The 13,311-nt window shown below is 45.0% G+C and overlaps 1 long non-coding RNA gene across 1 annotated transcript; it reads left to right on the forward strand.

The window, feature by feature from the left end:
* Positions 1-499: 499 nt before the first annotated feature.
* Positions 500-1,495, forward strand: LOC140586316 (uncharacterized). Its single transcript, XR_011988170.1, has 3 exons — positions 500-606; positions 798-909; positions 1,087-1,495. It is a non-coding gene; the product is annotated as an uncharacterized lncRNA (long non-coding RNA).
* The last annotated feature ends 11,816 nt before the right edge of the window (positions 1,496-13,311 follow it).

Here is a 13,311-nt window from a genome sequence, read left to right on the forward strand (position 1 = left end):
ATGGCATAGCTCTCCACCCAATTAGGCTAATTAAGTAATGATTTAAAAAAAAAAAAACCACACACAAATGCTTGATCATGGCCCCGCCCAGCCCGGCCCGGCCCGGCCCGAAGATAGTGGCAGGAAATATCGGCCCGACCCGGCCCACGGGTCGGGTCGGGTCAAGTCTGGGCTCGGCCTCGGGCAGAGAATCTAAACTCTAACTTACAGTAACTGTATTTGACTCTCCCTGCCGGCCCCTGGAGGATGGGCTCCCCCTTTGAGTCTGGTCCCTCCCAAGGTTTCTTCCTTCTAGGGAGTTTTTCCTTCACTGTCGCCTATGGCTTACTCACTGGGGGCTTTGGGTGGGGATGCTGTAAAGCGCTTTCAGTCTATTTTTGGTGCTTTAAATGCTAAATGTTTCTTCTTTAATCTTCCATCCACCCCTTCTAGTCACCTGCAGTCACACAACCCCTATAAAAGGTCGTGGTTCAACTCTGCTGGCCTCAGTTTGGCTGCAGAAGCGACGCTGATCTTGACAAACGTCCAGTGGAATCATGAAGCCACATCAGATCTCTGCCTTCTTCCTCCTGATGACAGTGCTGCTGTCCTCCACTCTGGCTCACAGTAAGTCTGCAGCATCTCACAGCTTTTATCAGGACTTAAGATTCATTACATTTCTTTTATATAAGAACCAGGTTACAGACCAAATTGTGAGTTTTTTTGGTGTGCATTATTTTTTATGTATATATTCAGAGCGGCTGTATATATTTTGTATGTAGCCTGTTATACATTTTCTGTTCTTCATATCTCTCCAGCTGGCAGTGGACTAGGTGTGTGCTGTTTTATATACTTTCCTGAAAGACTGAGGATGGACCTGATAGCTGGATATGAAGAGACCAGAGAGGACTGCAGTAAACCTGGAATTATGTAAAATATTTACTCTATTCATGTATTGTTTTGAACTATTACTGCTTTGGAATTTAATGTTTGTTGTGTGCAAAATGTCTATAACAGAACTGACTTGCATTTCGGGATCAGATGTATATGGAGAAGGATTTTAACAAGTGACAAACAGACTCATGTCATTTTATTTTTCATTTTCAGACTTTACACCAAAAAGGGCAAAGAAGTGTGTGTCGATCCCAAAGCTCACTGGGTTCAGGAGGTGAAGAAAAGGCTGGATCAGAACTTCTTTCAGTAATGCCTCCTTCCTGCATGGCAAAATATGAAGAACAATTTTATGAAATTACATTTCAGCCACTTTTTTATTCTCCTATAATATTTTTTCCTGTCATCTTTTGCTGCATAATATATGTCAGTATCTTTAATTTGTCATTTTTTAAAACAGTAGTCTAATTCTCCTGTAACTTTATTTCCTATCTTCCAAATAGTATACATTTTAACTGCATATTATTGTTTAATATCTAAAGTTTTATTTAGCCAGTAGTTAAATTTGAGTTGCACATATACTGTATTGCAAGCATGTTACTAAATAAAGACTATTGAAAGGTTATGGTTCAGGTTTTTCATTTAAATCGTTTAATTTGCAAAAAATAACATTCTTGGTTGGGGAGCATATGGAAAATGCAGTAAGAGAAATATACAATGTAAGAATGAATAATGTAAATGTATGCATGGAAAACAGACACATAAACCAGTGTCCATGCTAACCCCATTCAGAGGGTCCATGCTAACCCCATTCAGAGGGTCCATGCTAACCCCATTCAGAGGGTCCATTCTAACCCCATTCAGAGGGTCCATTCTAACCCCATTCAGAGCTCCATGCTAACCTCAGTCAGAGGGTCCATGCTAACCCCAGTCAGAGCGTCCATGCTAACCTCAGTCAGCGCGTCCATGCTAACCATAGTCAGAGTGTACATGTTACCTTCAGTGAGAGTGTCCATGTTAACTTCAGTCAGAGTGTCCATGCTAACTTCAGTCAGAGCGTCCATGCTAACCCCAATCAGAGCGTCTATGCTAACCCCAGTCAGTGCGCCCATGCTAACTTCAGTCAGAGCTTCCATGCTAACCCCAGTCAGAGTGTCTATGCTAACCCCAGTCAGAGCGTCTATGCTAACCCCAGTCAGAGCATCTATGCTAAACCCAGTCAGAGCGTCCATGCTAACCCTAGTTAGAGTGTACATGTTAACTTCAGTCAGAGTGTCCCTGCTAACTTCAGTCAGAGTGTCCATGCTAACCGCAGTCAGAGCGTCCATGCTAAACTCAGTCAGAGTGTCCATGTTGACCCCAGTCAGAGTGTCCATGCTGATCCTAGTGAGGAGCATCCATGCTAACCCGAGTCAGAGCGTCCATACTAACCCCAATCAGAGCTTCTATGCTAACCCCAGTCAGTGCGCCCATGCTAACCCCAGTCAGAGTGTCCATGCTAACCGCAGTCAGAGTGCCCATGCTAAACTCAGTCAGAGTGTCCATGCTGACCCCAGTCAGAGTGTCCATGCTGATCCTAGTGAGGAGCATCCATGCTAACCCCAGTCAGAGCGTCCATACTAACCCCAATCAGAGCTTCTATGCTAACCCCAGTCAGTGCGCCCATGCTAACCCCAGTCAGAGCGTCCATGCTAACCTCAGTCAGAGCGTTCATGCTAACCCTAGTCAGAGCTCCCATGCTAAACTCAGTCATAGCGTCCATGCTAACCCCAGGCAGAGCGTCCATGCTAACCCCAGTCAGAGCGTCCATGCTAACCCCAGTCAGAGCGTCTATGCTATCCCCAGTCAGAGCGTTCATGCTAACCCTAGTCAGAGTGTCCATGCTAACCCCAGTCAGAGTGTACATGTTACCTTCAGTGAGAGTGTCCATGCTAACTTCAGTGAGAGTGTCCATGCTAACCCCAGTCAGAGTGTCCATGCTAAACTCAGTCAGAGCGTCCATGCTAACCCCAGTCAGAGCGTCCATGCTAACCCCAGTCAGAGCGTCCATGCTAACCCCAGTCAGAGCGTCTATGCTAAACTCAGTCAGAGCGTCCATGCTAACCCCAGTCAGAGCGTCCATGCTAACCCCAGTCAGAGCGTCCATGCTAACCCCAGTCAGAGCATCTATGCTAACCCCAGTCAGAGCGTCCATGCTAAACTCAGTCAGAGCGTCCATGCTAACCCCAGTCAGAGCGTCCATGCTAACCCCAGTCAGAGCGTCCATGCTAACCCCAGTCAGAGCATCTATGCTAACCCCAGTCAGAGCGTCCATGCTAAACTCAGTCAGAGCGTCCATGCTAACCCCAGTCAGAGCGTCCATGCTAACCCCAGTCAGAGCGTCCATGCTAACCCCAGTCAGAGCGTCTATGCTAACCCCAGTCAGAGCATCTATGCTAACCCCAGTCAGAGCGTTCATGCTAACCCTAGTCAGAGTGTACATGTTCCCTTCAGTGAGAGTGTCCATGCTAACTTCAGTCAGAGCGTCCATGCTAACCCCAGTCAGAGCGTCCATGCTAACCACTGTCAGAGCATCCATGCTAAACTCAGTCTGAGTGTCCATGCTGACCCCAGTCAGAGTGTCCATGCTAATCCTAGTGAGGAGCATCCATGCTAACCCCCGTCAGCCAGCTTCAGCTTCCATTCTCATCTGTGGTGGAGGGGTTCAAGGTGGCCAAGTGCAGGGTGGCAATGGTACTCAGAGACTCTAAAGACGAGCGTGTCAGCAATGCGGGGGTCATAACAAAAACAGGCCGCAAGTGGGTAGCAGACACCGCAGTTAGGCAAGCTGAAAGCTCCATAGAGTTGAGGGATATCATTGGCAATGTCTGCACTGGCCGGCAGACACTAGGAACCTCTCGTTTCATCCAGTGGGGGAAGGCAACTGTGCAGCAGAGGAGAGAGATGGTGCAAGCCGAAGTGCGGCACCAGGTAGAAGAGACACGGAAGGCGAAGGCTGTCGAACTAGCAACCCAAGGAACTTGGACCAGATGGGACCTCCCAAAAAGGAGGGTCACGTGGACCAAAATCTGGAGGCTGGAACCGTTCCGTGTGAGTTTCCTCCTGAGGTCTGTATATGACACACTCCTGTCACCTGCAAACCTGGTAAGGTAGGGCCTGAGGGAGGACCCACTCTGCAAATTGTGTGGGAAGAATGGCACACTCTCCCACATTATAGCAGGGTGTCAAACAGCTCTGGCCCAGGGGAGATACAGGTGGGGGCATGATCAGGTGCTCAGCGCTCAGCTCCTGGAGCAGGCCAGGAGAAGGCCGCAACCACTCAAGCCACAAACATCAGTGCTGCAGTTCATCAAGGCAGGGGAGCAGCCATCTTCTGCAAGGAGAACCAGGACCAACATCCTCCAGGGGGCACAAGGATGGGAGATTATAGTTGACCTGGGTAGGAAGCTCATTTTCCCTCCCATCGTCCAGACCACCTTGAGACCTGACATTGTCATCTGGTCAGAGCAGGCAAAGAAGATCATCCGGGTAGAACTGACTGTCCCATGGGAAGAAGGCTGTGATGAGGCCCATGAGAGAAAGTATCTGAAATACCAGGACCTCATCATGGAGTGCAGAGAGAAAGGATGGCAAACGTGGCTGTTTCCAGTAGAGGTGGGGTGTAGAGGGTTTCCGGCACAGTCTGTATGGTCGGTGCTCACTACACTCGGCGTATCAGGCAAGGACCGTAAGGCAGCTGTGCGCAGGATTGGAGAGGCAGCAGAAAGAGCCTCTTGTTGGTTGTGGTTTAAAAGGGAGGAGGGGGGCTGGAGGCCTGGAGCTGATGGGCAGTGACCTGGCCACCACTGCCGACCCACCAACTGGAGGGTGTAGCGGATAAGGGTCGAAACACCCTGAGAAGGTTGGGCACCGTCTGACGACATCGGCTCCAGGCCAAGGCCACAGGCGTTCTAAAGAGCGACTGTATGTGTGGCATCATGTGATGTATTAAGCAAGTATAGGTGATGATCTGAGACATTTCACAGCAAAACTGAAGCAGTATCGCTTGATGATGCAGGGTTCCCCCTGGAGTTTGATTTCAATTCTTCACTTTTCTTTGTATTTTTGCTTCTACTAATCAAATTCTTCACTTTTTTTCAGCATCCGTTTTTTTAGTCACTCTCTCGCCGCTTCTTAATAAATTAATCATTAAACTCACTGAATATACGTGTCTTCTGACAATCACACTGTGATTGGTCAACTAACGGCATGGGCGAGTCACGAGTCTACTTGATAAGGTTGGGAGAATCGTGAATACTGTAAAAAAATTTGCGTGCTGGCGTGCTGAAAACATGATGTATAGTACGCATTTCGGAAATAATGTTCTAATTACTATATATATAAGGTAAGCTAATACTTTCCCGGTGTTTCATAGTACCTTTGAGAGGGACATTCTAAAACGCTTAATGTGAAAACGCTTAATGTGGTTTAATGTACCAAAATAGCAACCAATAATCACCAAATTTCGAACACACACATCTGGTCGTCATAAAGACTTTCACCTGACAAAAAATCAAAACCGAAATACAAGGAATATGGATTTTATTTTAGGCTACGTTAAGCGTTTTCCCCTCCATTGACGCCCATTATAAGGAAAAGGCTTAATGTAACTTAAAGTACCAAGACAGCCACCAAAAATCACCAAATTTCTCACACATATATCTGGTCATAAACACTTTCACCTGACAAAAAATCTAAACCGAAATACAAGGAATATGGACTTTATTTTACATTAAGCCTTTTCCTTATAATGGGCGTCAATGGAGGGGAAAACACTTAACGTAGTATAAAGTCCTTATTCTTAGCATTTCGGTTTAGATTTCTTGTCAGGTGAAAGTGTTTATGACCAGATATATGTGTGAGAAATATAGTAATTTTTGGTGGCTGTCTTGGTACTTTTCCTTATAATGGGCGTCAATGGAGGGGAAAACGCTTAACGTAAAATAAAGTCCATATTCCTTGTATTTCGGTTTAGATTTTTTGTCAGGTGAAAGTCTTTATGACCAGATGTGTGTGTGCGAAATTTGGTGATTATTGGTCGCTATTTTGGTACATTAAACCACATTAAGCGTTTTCACATTAAGCGTTTTAGAATGTCCCCACACCGATCGATAACATTTGCTACTTTTAGAACGGCCCATGCTCATTTGACATGGATGATCGACGATCGTGTGTCCGGGGCGCCGGGACAGTTTTGATTAGGCGCTACGGGTGCTACGGTTTAAAATTGGGAAAAAATGAAATTCGACTTTTCAAAAATTCAAAATTCGTCATTTGAAAATTGAATTCGCCAGAGTGACGATTTGATGCCGTTTTTCTTCGCCACCATGGGTTCCGTTTTCGTCAATGACGAGAGTGACGAGCGGCAGCGGGAACCCTGATGATCGCACCTGAAAGGACCACAGACACAGATCTGCTGAACCTGATTACATTGAGAAAAGTCACACAATGTTGGGCTTTAGGTGTTGCAGGTATTTTATACCTCCCTTCGTAATTAGATTGATAATCAGGTACTTTGAGGCAGCATTCAATGATTTTTCTAATCTGAGATAAGAGTTAAAACACATTAATTGTAGCTCAAACATCTGGACATGTCATCAATGAATATGCTTTCCAAGTTAAAAGTGTGTCATTTAAGTCTGAGGTAATATTTCTACCTAGTTATTGTTCTTTGTTCTGCTTCTATAAACACTGTAAGAGAGATTTGTGTTTATTAATCTCCTGACAAAGTGAGTGAAGATCATGTCTGTGGTCAGAGTTTGTTTCACGTGCATTAACTGGTGATTGTGTGGCTGCAGTGTGACTCAGTGGGTTACGGTGCTGTGTCTGTGAGCCTAAGGTTGCCTGTTTAAATCCTACGACTTCACAGTTGGGCCCTCGAGCAAAGACCCTAACTCCAATTGCTGCAGGGACTCTGCTTTTTCAAAAAGAAGTTTGTTGCTTTGGATAAAAGTGCCTGCTAATACATATTAGATAAATGTTTATTCCTTTTATCTATCATCCACCCCCACCTCAGACACACAGCCCCTCTAAAAGGACGTGGTTAGACTCTGCTGGCCTCAGTTTAGCTGTAGAAGCGGCACTGATCTTCAGAAACGTCCAGTGGAATCATGAAGCCCCATCAGATCTCTGCCTTCTTCCTCCTGATGACAGTGCTGCTGTCCTCCACTCTGGCTCACAGTAAGTCTGCAGCATCTCACAGCTTTCATCAGGACGTTGTCAGCATCTTGGATTTTAATAAAGATCATAGACCCAATTGTGAAACATGAACACAGTTTCTCTGGGCGTATTTCTCATGTATGTATGTATGTATACATGGCTGTATATATTTTGTATATAGATTGTGTATACATTTTCCGTCCTTCATGTCTGTCCAGATGGCTGCAGACCATTTAAATCTAGGACTTATAAGATTCTTTAAATTTCTTTGATACAAGCAAGGTTACTGACCCAATTATAAGTTTTTTATAGCGGGGTGTGCGGGTGGTCCGGGGTCCGGGCTCTGTCCGTGCCTGCGTGGCCGGCCTCCCGGGGGCTGTGGGGTTCCTGCCTCGTGCTCGCCGGTGGGGGGCGCCCGGTGCCTCCTTCCCTGCCTTCCTTGGGTGGGCACGCAGCCGTCCGGTGGCGGGGGCCCAGGTACCTGGCCGCTGTGGGGCGGCTGGGTCCGTGACCCGTCGGGGCTCTCCCGGCCGTCTGGGGGCCCCGGGGCGGTGTTGTTGTGGCCTCGCACACTCACTGGGAATCATTCCATGTTAACCTGCACACTCATACATACACTCACAACACACAAACATAGACACATACACATATACGTACACACACACATACACGTACATATGCACACGCACACACATACACACACTTTCATATCAACACACATACACTTAGAATGCACACACACACAGACATGCGCGCACACACACACACACACACACACACACAAGAGAGCCTAGGGCTCTCTTCCCCTATTTTATCCCTCTTTCCCCTTGTCTGGGTGTGTGTGTGTGTGTGTGTGAGAGTGTGTGTGAAAGTTGGTGTGTGGCTTCCACTCCCTCCTCTCTGATGCAGATACGGGTACGACGATATTTAGACAATGTTCCTGGTGGTCTGCTTATGCATATATATTTATTTTCTTTCGTTGGTATTAACGTATTTAATTCCAGAAGCAGATACTGGCACAAGCACATTCCCATGTCATAATGGTACCACTGGTTTCTTTGTGTGTATACTGTTTGTGTGTGTCCCTGGATCTTATCTTTCAGATACAGCAGCTGGTGTGATGATACGGTGTAAAGCAGCAAGATGCAGAAGCTGTCCTCTTATTACTCTTTCCTTTTTGTTCTACTGTTTGTTATGTATTATTTCTCTTTCCCTGTCTCTCTCTCTCTCTGACCCCCCTCCTTATTTTATTTTTATTTTTATTATGTATTTATTTATTTTTCTACTTCCTCTGTCTCTCACCCCTTTCTCTCCTTTCTCACTTTCTCTCTCTATCTCTTTCCCACTAACCCCCCCTGTCAGCTCCGGCTTTGTGGCGCATTGACATAAAAATGATTAATAAAGAGTATACCTCAAGTAACAAGAGGAGCTTAAATCCGAAGCTCCACTTGTTAAAATAAAAGTGTTGGCACAATAAGGCACCCAGACTAACATCTTGCTTGCTAAACTGCCGGACACGACAAGTGAGAAAAAAAAAAAAGTTTTTTGGCAGTGCATTTTTCATGTATATATTCAGAGTGGCTGTATATACTTTAATTCATTCATTTGTAAAATTATTTTCTGTCATTTTCCAAGTCATATAAAATGTTATAGCGTATTATACTTGAATATATTGAGTTTTAATTCTTTTATCAGTATATTAATTATAAAACAACATTCTGGTACTTGGTGGGCATCTGAAAAAGACTATTAGAGAAACATGCAATTAGCATAATATAAATGTATCCATTCTCTATGTGTGTGTCACGCCCACATCGGACCCCGACCACACCCAGCCTCACCAGAACAGCCCCGCCTACATACACATCACCTGAAAACACTTAAGTAATCAAACTTTTAAAGTAAATTCTTGCCAAAAAATATGTTCAATTCAGCACTTAAAAGACATGAATTTGTTATATTTGAACTACACTCAAATATTATGCTCTGATGTTCTTAGCTTTTCATCTACACTCAATCCTTCAATATTTCAGCTCTTATTTGGGGGATTTTCTCCCATTCGTCCTTGCAAAGGGCTTCTGATTCTGCAAGATTCTTGGGTTGTCTTGCATGCTCTGCTTTTTTGAGATGTATCCACAGATTTTCAGTGATGCTTAGGTCGGGTGACTGAGGGCCGTGGAAAACCTTCACCTTGAGGTATTCCATTGTAGATTTTGAGGTGTGTTTTAGATCATTATCTTATTGTAGGACCCATCCTCTTTTTAACTTCAACTTTTTGCTGCTGGAATTTGCTGCATGATATTTATTCAAATCCATTCTTCCCTCTACCAATGACATGTTCTCTGTGCCACTGGCTGCAACACAAGCCCAAAGCATGATCGATCCACCCCCATGCTTAATAGTTGGACAGGTGTTCTTTTCCTGGAATTTGGTATGTGGCCAAAAGGTTCTATTTTGACTTCTTCAGTCCACAGGTCTTGTTTCCAAAATGCATCAGGCTTGTTTAGATGTTCCTTTGCAAACTTCAGATGCAGAATTGTGTGGCTAGGATACAGGAAAGGTTTTCTCCTTCAGACTCTACCATGAAGGTCACATTTGTTCAGGTACCGCTGCACAGTAGAACGGTGAACCACCACTCCAGAGTCTGCTAAATCCTCCTGGAGGTCTTTTGCGGTCAAATGGGGCTTTTTATTTGCCTTCAAAGCAATTGAATGAGCAGTTCTTTCAGAAAGTTTTCTTGACCTCCATCATTTTCAATTCATACAGTATGTTTGGAATATGTTTGTAATTCTCATGTGCTTACTTCTACATTGTAATCATACTACTTCTACATTGTAATCATACTAATAATAATAGGTTACACTTTGCACTTGTATAGATTTTGCAGGGAGGCCAGCCTAAAGGGAGTCGATACAGATGTATTTAATTACGCTTTAAAAAACGTGCTACAAAACTGTACACTTCTGGCGGCACTTTAGTCTAATTTGTGAAAATGAAATTGTTTCAGTCTTATTTAAAATGCTATTGGCTGTACTTGGAAGTGTACAATTGTAACATTGTTCTACTGCTGAATATGTATACAGTATATACCAATTCATTTTTCATTGACTTGTCAGCCTTATGTGTGAGATCCCTCCACCTAAGGAACCTTTTGATCTTGGACATACATGCTTCCATTAAAGTACTTCAAGCTCCTTTAAAAGATTCAAAGGAAAAAGTTGAGGTGGTCCACAAAGGACCCCAGTTTCTCACACTTGTCACCAAATGCACATTAAGAGATGTTCGTCTTTCTGTACAACCTTTCAAACACCATAACAAATTTCTTCAGTTCTTTTTCAGCAGTACTAATGTCAACCAGTTTAACCTTTTCCTGAAGCAGAGTATAAATTCCAAAAACAAGAAGGAAGAGGTGGTTCCAGTATTTTGTGGGAAGAACACCATACAACACTGGTAATGCATTTAATCAGAGATCCCCAGTCAGATGCTTTCCAGTATTTCCGTTCTTTTACTGAACATGGGACTCCTGTTAACTCTACTGGAGGTTGGACCACACAGTTAGGTTTTATACACATATGTAACTGAAGAATGCATTATGATTGGCTCTTTAAGTGTTTTCATAAACCACGTTACTGTACACACACACACACCAGACAAACAATAATAGACAATAATAAATATTAAAATCCCTCTGGGTTAAGAATAAAAAGCCAATAGACAATAATCACAGTAAAAAAATCACACTGATTTATTTAAGACACATATGACAGGCAGGACAAATGAACATTTAAATTTTATGATATAAAATAAACATGATATAGCATGATATAAACACATTAAATTATTAAGCATAATTATCATTTATTGACCAGATTTGATTGATTGAACTTAAATACAAAAGAGATTAGCCCATACATAGCTAATTTTATTTTACAAACAAACAAAACATATTCGACCCCCACCCCACCCCTCAATACACCCTGAGACAGCACCTCAAAGGAGACCAACAAATGGTCACCGGCACACCCAGCCCCGAAGGGCGCAGCTAAAAACTGAGGAGAAAAGAGATAACATACTTAAATCAATAAAAAAAAAAGGAATACAGCTTCAGGACGTGACCCGCAGCCAGTCCTCTACCAGCTGCACGTCACGGAGCCAGCTCTGGATCGTAGAAGCAGACGAATTGTTAATCCGGGCCGCAGAGATTTCCAGCAGAAGCAGATCAAGAAAGGTGGACTTCCAGACAGTGGGAATGGCACGATCAGGAGACTTCCAACGAGAGGCTAATAACAACTTAGCCGCTAACGAGGCAGACATCAGGAGCCTCCGCTGGAAGCGAGATAGAGAGAGAGAAGAGAAGTCCAGGAGAAGAAGGACCACGGGAGACAGAGGGATGGGAGAGGAAAGAACGGAAGAGAGAGATCTGGCCACATAATCCCAAAGAGCAGCCGCTGGAGGACAGTCCCAGAACATATGAAGAAAGGCACCAGGGACCTGAAGGGGACAGAGGTGACATAAGGGGTCAGGCTCTAAGCCCATGAGATGGCGTTTCCGGGGAGTGGGGTATAATCGGTGAACAAACTTAAATTGTGTTTACTGGTGATTGGGATTTTTAGAGCAGTTTTTAATATTATGAAAAATAACACTCCAAGATAGGACAGGGGTGTGAGAGAGCTCCCTCTGCCAGACAGAAATTATGGGGAGAGGTTTATGAGAGGATCTGCGGAGGAGGGAATAGAGACTGGACACGGGTTTAGAAACGGGGGAAAAGGACAGAGCAAATCTGCACAGCGGGTGAAGCGGAAGAGGCGAGATATTACAGAGATATAGAGAGATATTACAGGCTCTAAGCATGGACCTTAGCTGGAGGTAGAAAAAAAATGAGGAAGAGGGAAGATTAAATGTGACCATAAGAGACTGGAACGATTTGAGACCAGAGCTGTCAAAAATGTCACCCAGGGTGGAGATACCCGACTGAGACCACGGCGAGGAAGAGATGGGGCGGCCTCCAATGTTCAAGACAGGATTGTGGAGCAACGGAACGCTGGGATGCCATTATGGGAAGGGGCCCAACAATTTCTCAACCCTTCTCCAGGTGCGAAGCGCCTGAGAGATAATCGGACCGGCTGAGGCAGAGATGGATTTTAATTCAACAGGGAGGAAAGGAAGCGAGGCTAGACGATGGGGGAGAGCATATTCTGCTTCGATAGGAAGCCAGGCGGGTGGATGTTGGGGAGGACTGATCCAGCTCCAAACCGGCCTCAGGGTAAAAGCAAGGTGGTAAAATTCGAAGTCCGGGAGAGAGACACCCCCATCCAACCGGTCGCGGATTAGGGTAGAGTGTCTGACGGAGGGTCTCTTGCCATCCCAAAGAAATGTGGAAATAGCAGACTTGACAGAGGCCCAGTACCCAGGTGGAGGGGAGAGAGGAAGCATGGAACTAATAAAATTAATTCTCGGGAGCACGTTCATCTTAATAACGGCCAGCCTAGCCCGAAATGAAAGGGGAAGAGAAGACCACGAGGAGATCGAGGCTTTAATGCTCTCGAGAACGCGGCGGAAGCCAGCAGCTGTGAGCTCTGGGACTGACGGATAGATGTCCAGCCCCAGGTATCTGAAAGACCTCGCCTGGGGAATAGAAGGAGGAAGTGAAGAGGTGTGGCAGGCAGGATTCAATGGAAGGAGAGAGGATTTTGCCCAGTTAATCTTATAGCCAGACAGGGATTCACATGTTTGAAATAGGTTAAGGACATGAGGAAGATCCACGCGAGCGCTGCCAAGGTAGAAGAGCAAATCATCAGCGTATAAAGAAACTGACTGAGGGACACCTTTCACTAGGATGGGGGAAATAAGGTCTGAGTGGCGGAGGGCAGCAGCCAGAGGCTCCAACGACAGATTAAAGAGTAGGGGGGAGAGGGGACAGCCCTGCCTGGCCCCCTGAAGAAGCCGAAAAGGAGGAGAGATGTTGACATTGGTCAAAAGGACAGAAGAGGGGGAGGAGTAAAGAGTCTGGACAAGGTTGTTAAAATAAGGGCCAAAGCCCATTCTATGCAAGACTCTCCACAAAAATGACCAATTCATCCTATCAAAAGCCTTCTCTGCGTCTAGGAGGGAATAGAGACTGGACACGGGTTTAGAAACGGCGGAAAAGGACAGAGCAAATCTGCACAGCGGGTGAAGCGGAAGAGGCGAGGAAAAAGAGATATTACAGGCCCTAAGCATGGACCTCTGCTGGAGGTAGAAAAA

This window comes from Paramormyrops kingsleyae, unplaced genomic scaffold, assembly GCF_048594095.1.
Source record: "Paramormyrops kingsleyae isolate MSU_618 unplaced genomic scaffold, PKINGS_0.4 ups38, whole genome shotgun sequence".
NCBI classification, from domain to species: Eukaryota; Metazoa; Chordata; class Actinopteri; order Osteoglossiformes; family Mormyridae; genus Paramormyrops; species Paramormyrops kingsleyae.